Source organism: Eptatretus burgeri, chromosome 6 (genome assembly GCF_056783735.1).
Source record: "Eptatretus burgeri isolate ZD-2024b chromosome 6, Ebu_testis_v1, whole genome shotgun sequence".
NCBI classification, from domain to species: Eukaryota; Metazoa; Chordata; class Myxini; order Myxiniformes; family Myxinidae; genus Eptatretus; species Eptatretus burgeri.
In genome coordinates this window covers 102,733,079-102,751,619 of record NC_140966.1, presented here as the reverse complement: position 1 = coordinate 102,751,619, position 18,541 = coordinate 102,733,079, and the positions used below count along the sequence as shown (strand labels likewise).

The 18,541-nt window shown below is 47.7% G+C and overlaps 1 long non-coding RNA gene across 3 annotated transcripts in view; it reads right to left on the bottom strand.

Annotated features, from left to right (window-relative positions):
• The window catches only part of LOC147025488 (uncharacterized), a 98,665-nt gene that overhangs the window by 29,101 nt on the left and 51,023 nt on the right, over positions 1-18,541 (bottom strand). For 2 of the 3 annotated variants that reach the window (XR_015059647.1, XR_015059645.1), the window contains 2 exons: positions 10,402-10,631; positions 10,210-10,281 (listed from right to left, as the gene is read on the bottom strand). This is a non-coding gene — a long non-coding RNA (uncharacterized LOC147025488). The remainder of the gene's footprint in view (positions 1-10,209; positions 10,282-10,401; positions 10,632-18,541) is intronic. The other variant, XR_015059646.1, reaches the window with a different exon arrangement.

Genomic DNA, 18,541 nt, shown 5'->3' with positions numbered 1-18,541 from the left:
GAATCGGAGAACAGGAAAACGGGCTCTCCTGTCTCCGGCTAAATTCACGGGAATCGGTCCAGGGGTGAGAGAAGCGACCCCCGATTCCCTCCAAATTACGAGCGAGCTAAATTAACCCTTCACGAGAAGCAAGATGGCGTCTCAAGGCGAGCGGGAGCCGGGGGTATTAGAAATGTATATGTGTAATAATGTAGAATCCATGGTCCAGGATGGAATCCCCGAGCAGGAGATGTTGATTGTGCAGGAACACGGACTCGCCCAACTGAACCCAGAACCTGAAGTGGGTGCGGCAGCGGCCGCAGTGTATGACACCTCCCCCCCCCCCTCTCCACCAAAACCCTTCCCCAACCCTTGCCGAAACGGCTCAGCTGAGTGCATCCAACATGGCCCAGCTATGCGCCATGCTGGCGGCAATGAACAAACAAATGAATGAAGTGAAAACGACGATGGATGCGAATACACAAAAGATGGATGCGAATACACAACAAATAAACGAAAAGATGGATACAAATACAAATGAAGTGAAAACGACGATGGATGCGAATACACAGCACATGAAGGAAGAAATGAAAAAGCTACGGGGTGAGACGCAGAACATGGGCCGATGCCTGCAGGCGGGCATGAAGGCCGTGAGCAGGGAACTTAAAATGGCGACTCCACGTGTCGGAACGAACGAGCTGGAAGGGGGTGCAACGGCTGACAGGCCCGCGGTGGAGGCGGGTAAGGAAAAAGTAATTCGGGAGACAAGAGACGAGGTGAAAGTAATTGCGAGGGAGAGAAAAGAACAATTAATACGGAGAGCAAGGATGAGGTACGCGGAGATCGTGAAAGAGCAAGGAGTGAAAAACAGGGAAGGACGGGAGCGACTTAAAGAGAAAGCAAGGTTGACCTACATAAAGATAAGGGAAAGACGCCAGAAAGAAGCAGAGACCAATAAACACGATGAAGACGGGGTAAGTGACGCGCACACACACACGGAGGTAGTGGAGGATAATGGGGGTGAGCTGGCGGACTGGGTAGAGACCCAGTGCGAGCACCTGGATGGCCTCCTCCAGGAACGAGGGGAGGGAGTCTGCCCCCTTGAGGTGAGTCACGACCAGGTGGGTTCGGTCGTGCTTTGCGAGTTCGAGGGGAGGAGTGCTGTGGACAGGTGCACGGAGAGCTTGGGGGGTATAGAGGCCCCGGAGACCCTTGTGGGGACACGAATCCCCAGTGTAGTTGTCCCTGTGTGTGTGGTGCAAGGCGTGAGTGCGGCACCGTGTGTGGAAGCGACCCCGTGTGTGAGTGGTGTGGTGGCGATGGTGCCGGAGTGCGTGCTTCCCAGCACGCCGTGTGTGGATGAGGCACCGTGTGTGGAAGAGGCACCGTGTGTGAGTGAGGGACGGTGTGTGGATGAGGCACCGCGGGTGAGTGCCCCCGCGTGTGTGGATGAGGCACGGAGTGCGAGTGAGGCACCGCGGGTGAGTGCCCCCGCACGCGTGAGTGAACGGCCGTGTGCAAGGTCGCTGTGTGCAAGGGAGACCGTGTGTGTGAGAGAGCGGTATGTGAGGGAGATGTCGGTTGGCATGCGGGAGCACGCAGCCGCATCTCCCGGTGTGAATGTGATGGTGTGGACTGTGTGCGTCGTGACACGCAGGTGTGCGTGGGTTGAATGGAGACGGAGACGGCGACAGAAGAAAGAAAGCCGAGTAGCGGCTGTAGTTGTTTCGGGGACCGTGCCGGGTTCACCCAGCAGTGAGCACGCGGTCCGTGCTGTGCAACGCACGAGACCACCACGTGCTCGCTTGCGAAAGTGAAGTCCCGGTCCGGAAACGCACGCGGTGGATTTGCCGATCCCGCGGACGGACAAAGTTTAGGCAGGTAAACGGATTTGGACCGGACGGGTTCTCCACGCGATCGTGTGTGTTAAGCTCCAACGGGCAAAGCACATGTGTTCGCGTGGGGAACCCCTCGAGACGTGGGGCTTGTGTTTTTTTTTATGCGCACGGTGACGTCATGGCTGCACGTGGGGTTGGAATCCGGCAGGAGGGGTATCCCGGCCGGATGGTACCGTCCAAGGAGGGACGAGGTACACGTGCAGCTGCATGACGTCACGGGCAGGTGCAAAGTGCGCGAGCTCTGAGTTGCCGCGCAGGTGCTGCGCATGGGAAAAAAAAAAAAAAACAGTAAGCCTCACTTTCGGGTGCACAGGATTCCTGGGCAAGGGGTGGAAGACCCCCTGACCGGGGCACACGATGGAAACTAGTTAGGGGGAAGGGTTAGCTTAGTTAGACCGACTTCATGGGGCAGGGGTAAGTCCTCATGGAGTCCGTGGAATGGATTAGTTAGAGGGATTATAGTGAGATTTAGGTTGGGAAATTGATTAATGGGATTATTTGGAGACAGTGACAGACTTGTGGATGTGTAGCGGGGACGTAGTTTAGCTACGTAGTGTTAAATGGAACGTGCTGTAGTATAAGGGACGACGTGGGAGCACGAGTTAGTTAGGGGAGGTAGTTAGGAGGATGGCAGAGTTCGGTGGTGTGTGTGTTGAAGAGTTGTTGGTGAGTTATGAGGTGGAGGCATGTGCTTGGTGAGTGAGTGAGGCCAGCGGGTCTGTGTGTATGGAGTGAATGGGGAATGCATGGTGCGATGAGTGATTGGGGGGAGGAGTGACTCCCGCCCAAGGGACCCCGGGGTCAGAGTAAAGTGAGTTAGGGGGTTAGTCAAATTGAAAAATGGAGGTCGTTTTGTTGTTGGTGGGAAAGTAGGCTCGAGACCCATTTGGAGGGGTGCAGGAGCCCTGTTGACGGGCTTGGGAGCGTGGCTGCGAAAGGTGAGTATCGCTGAGTGGGTACCCTGGGCACCAGGCTAGTCGGCCGCGGTAGGCCATGGGCCCATGGGGGGCCGGGATAGAGTAGTGGGCACGGGTGCGCCTGCTTGGTGCGGGGCCCGGGGCGCCATTAGCCGCGTGGGCAGTGTTGTGGGCACGGGTGACCCTCGGAAAGGGGCCCGGGAGGCCGGCCTGCCACGTGTGCGTTTCAGGGGAGGTGCCATGGGGGGCACTCCCCGGTGTTAGGGAGCTGGTAGGCTCGGAGGCAGTGTAGTGCCCGGGGGTGCCATAGCGGGAGAATCGGCAGAGGGTCGTGCCTGCCAAAGGGAGCCACGTGTCCTAGCCAGGAGACCGTGTGAGGGCACGGAGCGAAAATTGGGGGGCGAGGCCCGAAATTGTGAGGACACCAACACAGGCGACGGGAATCTGGGTTGTTAGAACCAATAGTTTAAGCGAGAGGCGCTTGTTGAAAGCCCCGGGGTAGTTTAACAGTTAAATGGTTAGGGTAGATTAGGAGATGTACCCCTCCGCACCATCCATCCCCTCGCTCTCGTTGTGGGCCGCTGGACCCACTTTGGGTTAGATCGCCGAACTCTGGGGAGGCCATTCGGAGGCTTGAGTTGGGCCTCGACACAGGACGCTAGCTCTCCCTTGTTCCCCTCCGGGAAGGGAACGTAGGGGTTGGGAGTAGGCTAGGTGACAGGATAGGTTAGCCGAACAAGGACGATAAAGGGGGTTAGGGGACGATTTATAGTGGGGAAGTAAAAATAAAAACAACAAAAAAATAAGTTGGGGCTAAATTGGGGTTTGACAAATTAAGGGAGTGGGTATGTACAGTGACAGGCAAAGGCGATAGGTTGGGAGGGAGACAGGTAGGTAGGTCCGAGCCCGCCTTCCAAGTGGCCAGCACCACCGCACTCCCTCCACCAACCTCCATTGAACGGCAAAGGGGGCCAACTTCATCGGCTGGCCGTGTTTTGCTTCAAGGCAGAGGCCGGCCAACTTCATCGGCAGCTGTGTGCTGCAAGGCCTGTGCCGGCCAGTTCATCTGCTGGCTGTTTTTCTTCAAGGCCTGTGCCGGCCAGTTCATCTGCCGGCTGTGTTTGCCTGCAGCGGCCTTCTTCTGCGGGCTGTGTTTGCCTGCTGCCTTTGCCATGCCATGCCCACTGCCCAGGTTCACCGCCCCGTTCAATTTTTGCTTTGCCCCCCCCTTGTTCATTTCCATGTGCGCCAGGATCAAGGCAACAGTTTGCAAGCTGCAAGAACTGCCCCGTTGGCAGCTACAACACGGGCCTGCAGTGGCGGCCCGTGCACCGTGTTTGTGTCCATGCATCCATTCGTTGTGCTCATTGCGTGTGCCACTTGAGCTGGCACGGAGACTACGTTTGTGCGGCCCATGCACCGTTGTGGTTCACTGCGTTCAGCTCAAAAGGGAAGGCCTTGGACTGCGTGTGAGCAGCCAGCCACCTTCCCTGTCACCTGCATTGTTTGAGCCAGAGACTGCATGCGGGCAGCCTGGCTCCCTGCTAACTGCTTTCTTTTTGCAGAGTTCAATGATCCTGGGCCATGGTTTAGTGTAAAATTTGTAAGTTAAGGTTAAGATGTACTGTACATATGAGTGCGCCCCCGGCATGTATGTCTTAGCGCCGGCAATTTTATTTAAGTCGTCCGTGTGAGTGAGTTTGTTTAGATAGTTACGCAGCCCTCAGGTTATTTATTTTGGGGACACGAATACCATGAATGTCGCACTCAGGGATCCGTAGGTAAAATGTACTAGGGGAAAACTACACATGATGGCACACGAAAATTTGACGACTCGGGACGAGTCTGTAAAAAGGGAAGGGGTAGTGTTGTGGTTACCAAATTCGCAAACCACCATTCAGGTCCCTTAGGTGAGGTATCTCGGTAAGTGCATGTGTAGTTAGGCCCAAACCCGTTGTCTAGTGGGAATACATGTCATTTATGCGTGCTGCGACTCTTCAGGATAGCCGTTTTTCTTTTACTATCTTTATTTTGGACCAACCGCCATGATTACCACCACAACCACAACATCAACCACCAACCACAACGCCGCTTCACCACAACCGCCACGACCTTCACGTCACACCTCGCAACCGTAGCATCGCCACCGTTCTTGCCCCGCTGTGGGTACCGGTGTTGGACTCGTGCAGGGCGCACGTTGAACAGCGTGTACAAAATCACGGATTTTGTGCTTCAAAAACGGATCAAAAACGACACACGCCCACTTTTTGCCGTCCAATCGGTGAGCGAGGGGCGATTTGGCCCCGCCTCCAGAACGCTCGATATATGCAAATTTGTGGATCAAAAAGCCTTCACGCCCACTTTTTCTCGGGCCAATGGGGAGCGAGGTGAAAGGTCAAAGGGAGGGGGTCAAAGGCGAAGCTACGGGGGGGGATAAAAGGACGGTGTTCGTCAGTGAGAAGAGTGTGGAAGTGTGGAAGTCTGGAGCCCGAAGCCTGCAGTAGCTGGAGAAGCTGAAGAGAGTCGAACGAGGAGAGCCCAAAGAAGAGTCCAGGGTGGAGAGTCCAGAGGCGGAGAGGCGGCAGCGGCGAAGGCAGACGAGGGGGTGCTCGCGTCGGTGCCGGGAGCTGCACGCCCGAGGGAGGCCGGCAGCGCGACCTGGCCGAGGTGGAGACGCTCGTCGCACATAATAAAGATCCTCTATACCCCGAGCATCAACAACCCCCTCCTGTTTCCCCCCGCGCTGAGATAGTGCGACCAAGGGGGCCCCCTTTCCCACCCCCTGCCAGACACTGTCCGCGAGGCCCGCGGAGTGAGGCGCCATCGCCGCTCCGCGTCTCATCACCAGACGGGTAGGCGCGACCCGGTCTCGGCCTCAGGCCCGCCTCATCCTTGAGGGTATTTCTTTTCCTTGGTTTTGGGTATGTGTTGTCGGCGCCGTCTGTGAAGTAGAATTGTATAAGTGTTGCCGTGTGCTCAGTAGTCGGTATTAGCTCTGCATTGTTTTCGCTTTTATATTTGCTTTTTGTGTAAATGGAATTGTGTTTTTTCTGTGTGCTTTTGGTGGAATTGAATATGTGTGCTTTCCGTTCGTCGCGAATAAATGTGCTTTATTGTTGAACTGTGTCCCGCTTCGCTTCGTCATTTCTTTCTTTGAATCCTCATCTTGCTTCACGTAAAGGGTTGGTAGTGGGCTGAATACGCCCGATAATTAATCGAACCGTCGAGGTCGACGATAACACCGCTCGGTTATTCTGATAGTACGGAACGGGTCGCTTAAGTGGCCCGTGTCCAAAGTCGACCTGCGGCGAGGTGCGATCGCCCGGTCTACCCTCCGCGTGGGTACTTAGGTAGGTCGAATTCGGCGAGCAACCCTATCCCACGCGGGGGCTGATTGGCTCGATCGCGGTGAGACCGAAAGGTCCACCCGTGACTGGTTCCCGGCGTTAGTCCGAGAGGGTCACGACTGGATTGTCCGTCCGGTGGGCGACGTGCCGCGATTCGAGTTACGTGGCCGTCAGCACGCCGGCGGGCGCGAATACCGCAACAATATATACATACATACAGATATATATATATCTATATGTATACATATATACATATATATATATATATATATATATATATATATATATATATATAAATACATATACATATATACATACACACACGCAAACCGGAATCATCATCAACTGTGACAGGCTGAATGAAGCTTCTCCCATCAATTTAATTTTGCAATTTTCTCTGCAGAATCTTTTTTATGCAGAGCTGTTACGTTTCCTGATTTCCAGTCAGACGGCAGATGACCTTGAGCAAATGAGAGTGTGAATAGAACAGAGAGGGGGTGATCAAGAGCAGAGGAGCAGGTTTTCGGACACGTGGGCTGATGCCGTCTGGACCGGTTGCAGAATCTGAATTGAGGTTTGACAGCAAGCTCTCCACCTTGTCAGGAGAAAAGGACACAGAGTCCAGGGACAGCTGGTTGCCACTGGGTAAGGTGGGTACAGAAAGCGATGAGTTTTGGAGACAATATTTTGATGCAAACACAGAGTTTAGGCATTCAGCCTTTTCACTTGCAGTGTCAACAGTGCAGCCATTTAAGGTAAGGGAGTGATTGTAGGGGTAACATACACCAGAAACAGATTTGATGAGACGCTACCAGGATAAGAGGAGGGAGAGAGGTTGAGTTCAGACTTGAGAAAAGAAAGATGTTATTTTCGGGATCTCCTGAGGGTAGATACACACATGTTCCGAGCTTTAAGGAAGGAACTGAGATTACCCTCAGTTGCATTTGCTTTCCACGAGGCAAAGGCAAGTTGCTTCCGGACAACTGCCTCACCACAAGCTTCAGTGAACCATGGGAGGGAAGAAGGATCGGACCACTGTCGACGAGAGGGGATAAATCTGTGATAGAGAGAGAGAGAGAGAGAGAGAGAGAGAGAGAGAGAGAGAGAGAGAGAGAGAGAGAGAGAGAGAGAGAGAGAGAGAGAGAGAGAGAGAGAGAGCAAGTTTCTTTGAAAGAATTCCCAGGATGAGTTGATGTTGGAGAAAGTAGCGATGGGAGATCAGTGTCGAAGTTTGATGGCTGATTGAAGACCCAGCCAGTCCGCCTGAGTGAAATGCCAGACTCGACGACACTGAGGTCGTTCTCCAACAACAGACAGAGAGACGTCTATATCGACGCATGTGGTCAGAAGAACCGATTGGAGCTAAGGAAGAACAGCAGATATTTTCAGGGAAATTTGTCAAAATCAGATGCAGAAGAGATGGAGTACCGTTGGTTGAGATCCGGGTCGGGAAGTTGACCAATTGAGTCAATCCCAATGGGTCGCAGAAGTCTTTTGCTGAAGAGCCATGGTCGGTGAGAGAGGTACCCACGCCCAGCCAACTGGCATGACGACAACTGAAATCACCATATATGAGGGAGAGTTCGGATGAGAGGATAAAAGTTGGTCCATGTTTTCGGAAAGTGAGGTGTAAATGGAGTCATCACTGATTGGTGGACGGTACAACACACACATAAACATGAGGTGGGAGTGGAGGAAAAGCTGCAGCCAGAGGTATTCCTGGGGGCGTGAGGTGAGGACAGTGCATGGAGAGTGATGAATGGAGTCTTTGAGGAAGAGAGCAACTCCTCCACCAGGATGAGGTTCACGTCTGTCATACCGGAGGAGGGAGTAACCATGGAGAGAAACGAGGGAATCAGAGACGTCTTGAAGGATGAACGTTTCTGTTTGACAAACCAGACCTAATCTGCCTATGGCAACCTGTATTATATGGAAAGATGTCAGGTTTGAGCAAAGGCCCCGGATTACACCGTGACGGAAGAGGGAGGGGCCAAGGCTTTGAGTGCAAGGGAGGAGGGGGGGGGAGTTAAGGAGAGTTGTTGAAAGAGTGTGGGAGATTGCAGAAGATCTTGGGGAGCGGGCCAGATGAGGAGGACAAAAGGTGCTGTGGTGCTCGGTTGAGGTACAGTGGGGAGTAATGAGAGGGGGCAGAAGGTAGTTAAGGATTTGACGAGGTGGAGTGATGGAATGGAGGAGAGAGGGCAGAGGAAGGAGGCAGCCGGATGGATGTGAGGAGGGGGGGGGGACTTTGAGAAGGGGGAGTGAGGGGTTGATTGGACGGAAAAGGGTGAGAGTTGAGGGAGAATGATGAGAACCTCTAAATCATCATCACACCATTTGAAAGCCTTTATCCCTGAGCAGGGGTCAGCTTTTTGAGGGCTCCAATCATGGTACCCTTTCTTGTGCCAATGTTTTTACAGCCGGTTGCCCTTCCTGACGCCAACCCTTTCGTCGCCTTCGACCCTGCAGGGATAATTACCAGTATACTGGTGCTCATTTCGCCGACCTTCAGAAGGATGACAGGCAAAGTCAACCCCCTGATGCTAACTCAGCAGCCAGCGGGGCCCGAACTCAGGACCCCAAGGACTACAAGGATCCCAAGCCACCGACTTAACCACGAAGCCACACCAGGCTCATGGTGAGAACCTTTAAATATCCTTTCAATGTGGAATTAAAGTGAAAAATTACCCCCGTGTGGGGGTGACGGTCATCTCTATAATACCACAAGTTCTCAATGTTCAGTTCAGGCAACCGCGAAACAGTCAAAACTAACCGTTTAGATTGAAATAGTTCACAGAGATACACAAGGATAATACTAATAATCCGGGAAAAAATATGTCGTTGGGTATCACTCATTGACCTCGACCCACATCCCAAATTTCATCAAGATCGGAAGTAAAAAGTTTTCTTTGTCCCGGGAGGTGTTTTTGACCATCTTCCAGGTTACGTGGCGGCCAAACTGGACGGAAAATCAAAAATATGTCTGGTTCGATACAAGATAATATTTTTTACGATAATAATCAATAAACAGTTGCCGAATATATTGCAGTATGGCAGACGAGATAGGTTTTGAAAATGGCGATTTTCGTGACCTCGTGACCTTGACCCCGGACAAAAGTTTTTTCGTTGTGCAACACTCATTGACCTCTACCCACATACGAAGTTTCATCAAGATCGAAAAGAAAAATTGTTGACGGACGGATGGACGTACGGACGGACGGACATTTGGTCCGGCTTTATGAGGTCATCTCTTCCGAGATGACCCAAAAATGAGCAAAATTCAATTCAAAAATATATCAAGCCACAGAGAACACAAAATGTCAATCTATGCTTATCACAGCTTGAACCAACATCGAGGATCTTCGAACACGAGGTCGAAGGATGTACTTATTTGTATATTTTTTATAAAAACAAAAAAGTCTACCTTTTCTTTGAGGGGGAAGGAGGAGGGGGGGGGGAGTGTGGGTGTGCATCCATCTGTTGTACATCTTCGCAAAGTGATCAATGATGGCATTCTCTGACATGTCATTGCTGTCTGTAAGTAATGCTTGTTCCATGTTCATGTGTCTGACGATGAATCAAGTCGGATATCAATCATAACGTAAACTATCGTAGCCAAGGGGTTAAAACAGATTTGCAGCACGTGCCCCATGGGACAGTGCCCAGCATTTCCTCTGATCCCAGGGAAAATAAATTTCAAATGGAAATGTTAAAAGGAAGAACAAAAGGACTGAGAAGGATCGACATTCAGGGAGGGGTATCTGATGACACTTCGCCCGATATCAGTTGTAGAATTATGGATATTAGAAACATGAGTGAAATTAAGAGGATATCCGGAAATAATGGTTGGATAAATGTGTTTCACCGAATTGAACAGGAGGAATCACGAACAATAACTCAGGTGGTAACACCAGCGAGGACAATCCAAAATAGAAATCGTCAGCACTGAAGATTATTTGATAGATCAGAGATTGTTTAAAATGTTTCTAAAATGTGGTTTCTTCCCTGGATAATTGTTGCACTTTCACATTTCTTCTTCAGATCGTTCCCGGCTCAGTATCCTCTCACCGGCTTCAATGATGACGACTGCTTCTTCCTTGGCAGGGTAAAGCAGGAAGTTCTCTTCACACTCTCTCAAGCCTGTGGGAAGACACCACATCATCATTATGTGGACATGTATTCTTAGTGGGTTTTGACCTCAAACCATGTGAGGACACTGCCCTCATCATAATCCACTCGGATTCCCATAACTCTACCCACCTGTATCGGTGGAACTTCAGAGCTGAGTCTCGATCGGATTTGGGACTGAAACACGGACTGCAAGAGCTCGGTCTATTGGAATGCACCTGATCGCTCCGAGAACTTGATCATGAGGAATCCACATGATTTGTCACGTTGTAATCTGCTGATTCATCTTGCAAAGTAACGTTGTCGTTTTCATTGAGGGTTTTCTTCAGATGGTTCCTCGTTCGGTATCCACGGTGGTTTGTCTGCAGAGAAAAGGACAAATTAAAATGATGGGAGAAGCTTTATTCAACCAGAGTCGATGAAGGCTTGGAAAAATATCAGTTGGAAATGGTTATTAGTTCATGGTTAAAGTAATATATTTTGCAGCCATTCACAGCAAATGGTTAAAGAATCAGGTGACAGGCATTGTGGGTCTATTTCTCAACATGTGATGTGATTCCAGGAGGTACTTTCATTGTAGAAGTTGAGCAAAGACAAGGACTAGAGATTGTTATCAGAGAAAGGAACTCATTCAATCAGTCACAAAGAGAAGCACAAAAACGATGGGAAACTAGACGGGCACTCGTAAGAGTGCGTACATCCGTCACGCAATGCCTGATCCCGTCACGCAATGCCTGATCCCGTCAAACAGGTCGGGCCCAATGCATTTTGGAAATATCATTATATATAAAAATATATTCATACATATACATTTATATGTAGTTTTTGAAGCCTGGTGTTCGCTGAGTGGATAATGGTGGCTGGCTTTGGACCGTCAGGTCCTCAGTTCAAGCTTCTGTAGGCTGTTGAATTAACACCAGGTGAGGTTGACTCAGCCTGTCATCCTTCCAAGGTCGGCAAAATGAGTACCAGCTCACTGGGGTAATGACCATTCGGGGAAACCTGTGTTGAAGTGGTGACCCATCCAGAAATATACTCCTTGCCACTGAAAGTGCTTTAGAGGGCATATGTGACTTGTGGCACAAAAGGAATGGTTTTATATTATTATTATTGTTGTTAATATCTCTATTATAATACCAAGCTTACACACTAAAATTTGGCTCGCCGTCACATGATCTCAATGAAACTGCTGTGGCATTTAGCGGACATGCCGACAATGTTTGGGAAGTCTTGGGGTTCCAGAGTACCACTTGCAATTTGCACAATGCGTATTTTTGTCATTCCCCGTTTACGGTCTGTCTTCTGCTACCAGCTATGTTGTACTTCTATCCCGTGCATGTGCTTGGGTATCGCTAGTTATTATTATTTTGCTTTTGGCCCCATCTGACAAAGGTGAAGAATCACTTTAAAATTTTCGTCTCCAGTTCTGGATTCATATCTTCCTCAAAATCGAATCCATTTGCCCTTGTCTCACACCCAACCTGTCCACCAAGTTTCGGCCGAATCCGTCCACAACGTTTTGAGATATCGTGCTATATTGTTGCGAATCTGGAAGCCATGAGCACACAACATACAGGTCCTATAGAATAGTTATATCGGTAAGTATGTGTTTTAGTTTGGGTCCCGTCCCTAGTTTAATGGGTGAATAAATGTACATGCGCTGCGAGTTATTTTAATAGTTAGGATTTTTACATCAATCACAACAACTACGGCTATGACATCTCCAACTACAACAACAAAGCCATCTTCGCTGTCACAGCGACAACCCTCTGCTCCCGGAATTCTCCGCACGCTCGCTCGTCTGCGGGCGTGTTCGGAATTAATTTGGGGATGGAATTCCATTCCCAAATATGGTCATGAACCGGTTCGCTTGGCTGCGCTCCAAGTAAGGGAATGCGTCGTGTCCCACCCACTGAGGACGGACCACGCCTGAGTGGACTGAATTCCATTCCAAAATATGGTCATGAACCGGTTCGCCTGGCAGGGCACCAAGTAAGGGAGTGCGTCGTGTCCCACCGACGGAGGACAGGCCACGCCTGAGCAAACCGCGCCTGAGAGCGATAAAAAGGAACGGAGAGCAAATATTCGGGTGGATCTGCTCGAGCGAGAGAGGAAGAATTCACGCCCGTTCAAAACGCATCTGTCGAGGCTTGTCGAAAGGCATCTCGTCGCTGGCGTGCTCCGGTTGCCGCCTCATCTCGTCTCGTGGCAGGCGTGGTCTGCGTCGGGCTGCCCTGGTTCCTTCTTGGCCGACTGGTGCTCCGGGAAGGTGCGGACGTCGAGCCGCGCGGCGTGGCCAGGTAGCCTGCGACTCTCGTCCCTCCACTCAACTTCCTTCCGAGCTGAAGGGATAATAAAGACCATTTTGGGTCCGTTTCTTTGGGTGTGCGTCTGAGTGTGGGTCCGTCTGTAAGTAGGAATTGTATACGTGCTCTTGGCTGTACATACTTGCATCTCCATAGTCAGATAACTCTGCTTCTTGCGTGCTCCCCCTTTCCCCCATTATAAATAAATACATTTGTTAAATGTATCAGTTGGATGCTGTGTTTCTTCCCTTGGCTTAGCAATGGCACGTGTCGGTGAATTATAAAGACTGTTGCTGCATTTAATGTACATTTGGACCGACCGAACTTCGGCAACCATCCGCTCGAGTTGCGCACAGGTCGGGCACGCTAACGGCTCGACTTGTACGAGGGCCGTCAAGGGTGTGAATACTCGGTAACTCGCCACGTCGATCTCTAGGTATTTTGAAGATTGGCAAATAACCCTGTACCACGTAGTGGAATTATTGACGATTCACGGTCCGGTAAGGGACCCGTACCTATCGGAGTTTTCCGAAAGGTACGATCTAGATTCTGGGTGTTTGGAAGAGTCGACCCTACCGCCCCACCTCGCGGCCGTACTCGCAGCCGATACCCGGTCCCCAACAATATATAATTTTTGGCCCCATTTCTCAATGGTAAAGAATCACTAAATATTCTAGTCATCAGATTGAGATCTTCAGCAAAATAGAATCAGTTCGGCTTCATCACACACCCAACCTGCTGAGAAAATTTCATCAGAATCTGTCCACAACTTTTTGACACATCCTGCACAGAAACAAACAGACAAACAGGAGTGAAAACATAAGCTCCTTACACCTTCTGTGGTGGAGGTAGTAAGAGTATTTTTGGAGAGAAATGAAAGATTTTTCTCTGATAACCAACAGTGACCTGTTTAGCATTCCCATGTGAACCCAGGACTCGTGATGTGAGAAAAACAGATTCAAATCCACACACGATATTAGTTTGTTCCTGGTCTGATTCTTGCACTCCTGGTCCTCTTGTTTCTGTTCAGAGAAAGGGACTCCAGCGTGTTATGTCATGGAAGGCTCCTTTGTTGATGGTCGAGCGGGAAATTTCAAATGAAAATATTTAAGAAAGGTGGAAAAGGGCCAAAAAGGATGTACATGAGGGGGGGGGGGGCGCTGTGGGGAGAGGTATCTTCCTCTTTCTCACTCGATATCATTTGTTGATTGGAGTTCACAGAACACGTTCACCCACACTGTCTTGAGAAACAAGGACGTGGGCACGGTCTCAAACCCAAAAATCTGATTGGTCCTGATGACGTAAAATGCTGTTATATTTTGTCCAAGAACTGCTGAACGGAATAACCAATCACATTGGATAAGGATTTTGATTAACATCAGTTGGAGATAGTCATCAGTTAGTTGTTAAATTAATATATATTTTGCAGCCATCCACAGCAGATGGTTGAAGAATCAGGTGACAGGCATTGCAGGTCTATTCCTCACAAATCTAAACGTTACACACATGATCTGATTCCAGGAGTTATTTTCATTTTCACAGTGAGTGATGATAAAGAACCTGTCATACACCCAACCTGTCCACCAAATTTCATCTGGATCCGTCCACAACTTCTGGAGATTTCATGCACACAAACAGGAAGGGGTGAAAAAAATATCCTCCTTCAGCTTCGGTGGCGGAGGTAAATATGGGAAACTAGAACAGCACTTGTACCGTAGTTAATTGAACACACGACTATTGTGGCCCATATACCCGTATCATCCATGCACCCTGTTATGTCACAGACATTGCCATTATCCGTAGCTTTATTGATGTTTGGAATATTTAACAACCACTTTTGTGGACAACAAGGCTAAATTGTGTCAATGGAGGTGAATATGAAAAACAATTCAAACTAGAACTGCCACTTTATAACTGCTGGCAGTGATGACCGGGTACCCAGTCCGTCCGCCTTTGATACAACATGGGACTTTCTGCAGATGACAGTCGCAAAGTTCCGCATTGAAAGGATAAGCGGTGCCAGAGAAAACATTATTTAATAGTGATACAAACACAGGCCTGCTTCGAGAGGGCGCGGAACAGACGAGTTACGAACCGGGCAGCACAAAGCATTCAATTTCGTTATTACTGGCTTCCAGATTCAAATAATTAAATAATTCTGGCTCCCAAACCGCGTGACCGATCAGGTTGAAATTTTAAACTTTTGTTTCGCATGTCACCTGAATTATAAATGTGAAGTTTCGCATATATAGAGGCAGCGGTTCCAGAGTAAACATTAATTAATATTTATCCTTAAATCCAAGATGGCGGCCAAACCATGTGACTTGTGACGTCATAATTTGCAGCACGTGTGCAAACACGATGGTGGATGATAACTGCAAATTTTCGCTTCTCCAGGTTAAGCAGTTCCAGAGAAAACATTATTTAATATTTTTCTTAAAACCAACATGGCTGCCAAACCCTGGACCCGATCCCATTGAAATTTCAAACCCTCATTCCGCATGAGCGTTCCACCATAAACTTGATGTTTCACATTTATTGGTGCAGTAGTTCCAGAGTAAAAATTAATTAATATTTTTCCTTCAATCCAATATGGCTGCCAAACGTTGCATCGTACCTCAAAAGGGGGTGAGAACTTTTTATTCGTCATGGAGAGGCGGTCATAGTGGTGGAGTTTCGCCTGGATCTGTTTAGCCGTTTCAGAGAAAAAGACGTTTGAAGATATTGTTTTTCAATCCAAGATGGCTGACGAACCATGTGACCTATGACATCAGAAATTTACATTCTGCTTCCAACTGGGTATTGGAACACGTTTGTGAAGTTTCGTGTTAATCGGTAAAGGTGCGTTTTTCTATCCAAGATGGCCGCCAAACCATGTGACATGTGACGTCATAATTTTTACCATGCGTGCATACTGCCTTCTAGACGATAATTACAAATTTTCGATTCGTTTGGTTAAGCGGTTCCAGAGAAAACATTATTTAATATTTTTCTTAAATCCAAGATGGCGGCCAAACCATGTGACTTATCAATTCGAAATTAACAAACTTATATCGCCTTCCTGTCCCGAATACAGTTCTGAAATCTCCCCTTCATTGGGTCAACGCTTCTGGAGAAGAAGATGTTTGAAGGTTTTCGGGTTTTTTCAAGATGGCTACCAAACCATGTGACCGATCAAGAACAAATTAACAAACTTGAGAAAGGACCTCATGGGGAATATATGTGTGAAGTTTCGTCTTAATCTATCTTGCCCTTCTGGAGAAGAAGATTTTTAAAATTTATTCATTTTCAATCCAAGATGGCTGCCGAACCTTGTGACCTATGATATCATAAATTTAAATTCTGCTTTCCATCGTCGACCCGAGCAAGTGTGTGAAGTTTCGTGTAAATCGGATAAGGTCTATTTTTCTATCCAAGATGGCCGCCAAACCATGTGACTTCTGAGGTAAAATTTTTTTACCATGTATGCAGACTTAAGGGAGGAAGGCACTTGCAAATTTTCGCTTCGATGGCTTATGAAATTCCAGAGAAAACATTATTTAATATTTTTCTTAAATCCAACATGGCGGCCAAACCATGTGACCTATCACTTCGAAATTAACAAACTTGCATCGCATACATGTCACGAATATAGTTCTGAAATCTGGCCTTCATTGGACCAGCGCTTCTGGAGAAGAAGATGTTTGAAGGTTTTATGGTTTTTTCAAGATGGCCGCCAAACCATGTGACATATCAACAACAAATTAACAAACTTGAAAGAGGACCTCAGGGGGAATGTACCTGTAAAGTTTCGCCTTAATCTGTCCAGCCCTTCTGGAGAAGAAGATTTTTTTTAAAAAACACTAAAAAACAAGATGGCGGCCAAATTACGTCATCGATAACGTAAAAAAAAACATTTTTGACGATGAATTTTGGTGTAGATGATGCTCAGAATTTTTCAGATTTTTCCTATATGGCGTTCTACTTGACGAATTTTCACCGGTGTATCGCTTCACTTCTGATGTCAAGAAAAATCATACGTGTTCCCCATAGGGAGCTTAATAAAATTCATGAAGCGAAAACATTTTTACCCTAGAAAGTTTCAGAGATACAGAGGTCCAAAGTTTTTCGGTTTTTTCAAGATGGCGCCCGCACCACGTGACCAATGACGTCATAATTATAACGCGATTGTGCTATCAAAAAAGATACATACTATGGTGAAAATTTCCTGTCGATCGGACTTAGCGTCCCAGAGAAAATGATTTTCAAAGCGAAAAAGGGTGCAAAATGCCGGCGGAATAATAATAATAACTAGAACTGCCACTTTATAACTGCTGGCAGTGATGACCGGGTACCCAGAAGTGTCCGCCTTTGACACAACTGATACAACATGGGACTTAAATCATAGTCGCAAAGTTTTGCATTGATAGGATAAGCGGTGCCAGAGAAAACATTATTTAATGGTGATACAAACACAGGCCTGCTTTGAGACGGCGCGGAACAGACGAGTTACGAACCGGGCAGCACAAAGCGTTCAATTTCCTTATTACTGGCGAACAGATTCAAATAATTAAATAATTCTGGCTGCCAAACCGCGTGGCCGATCAGGTTGAAATTTTAAACTTTTGTTTCGCATGTCGCCTAAATTATAAATCTGAAGTTTCACATATATAGAAGTAGTGGTTCCAGAGTAAACATTAATTAATATTTATCCTTCAATCTAAGATGGCGGCCAAACTATGTGACTTGTGACCTGATAATTTTTACCATGTATGCAGATATGATGGTGGATGACAGCTGCAAATTTTCGCTTCGATAGGTTAAGCAGTTCCAGAGAAAACATTATTTAATATTTTTCTTAAATTCAACATGGCTGCCAAACCATGTGACCTATCAATTAGAAATTAACAAACTTGTATTCCCTACTCCTGTGCAATAGGGGTGTGAAGTTTCCCCTTGATCAGATCAGGTGTTCTGGAGAAGAAGATGTTTGAAGGTTTTAAGGTAAATTCAAGATGGCCGCCAAACCATGTGACCAATCAAGAACAAATTAACAAACTTGAGAAAGGACCTCATGGGGAATATATCTGTGAAGTTTCGGCTTAATCTGTCTTGCCCTTCTGGAGAAGAAGATTTTTAAAATTTATTCATTTTCAATCCAAGATGGCTGACGAACCATGTGACATATGACATCACAAATTTAGATTCTGCTTCCAACTGGGTATTGGAACACGTTTGTGAAGTTTCGTGTTAATCGGTAAAGGTGCGTTTTTCTATCCAAGATGGCCGCCAAACCATGTGACGTGTGACGTCATAATTTTTACCATGCCTGCATACTGCCTGCTAGATGATAATTTCAAATTTTGGATTCGTTTGGTTAAGCGGTTCCAGAGAAAACATTATTTAATATTTTTCTTAAATCCAAGATGGCGGCCAAACCATGTGACTTATCAATTCGAAATTAACAAACTTATATCGGCTTCCTGTCCCGAATATAGTTCTGAAATCTCGCCTTCATTGGGCCAAGGCTTCTGGAGAAGAAGATGTTTGAAGGTTTTCGGGTTTTTTCAAGATGGCCGCCAAACCATGTGACCGATCAAGAACAAATTAACAAACTTGAGAAAGGACCTCATGGGGAATATATGTGTGAAGTTTCGTCTTAATCTATATTGCCCTTCTGGAGAAGAAGATTTTTAAAATTTATTCATTTTCAATCCAAGATGGCTGCCGAACCTTGTGACCTATGATATCATAAATTTAAATTCTGCTTTCCCTCGTGGAACCGAACAAATGTGTGAAGTTTCGTGTAAATCGGATAAGGTCTATTTTTCTATCCAAGATGGCCGCCAAACCATGTGACTTCTGAGGTAAAATTTTTTTACCATGTATGCAGACTTGCGGGAGGAAGGTACTTGCAAATTTTCGCTTCGATGGCTTATGAAATACCAGAGAAAACATTATTTAATATTTTTCTTAAATCCAAGATG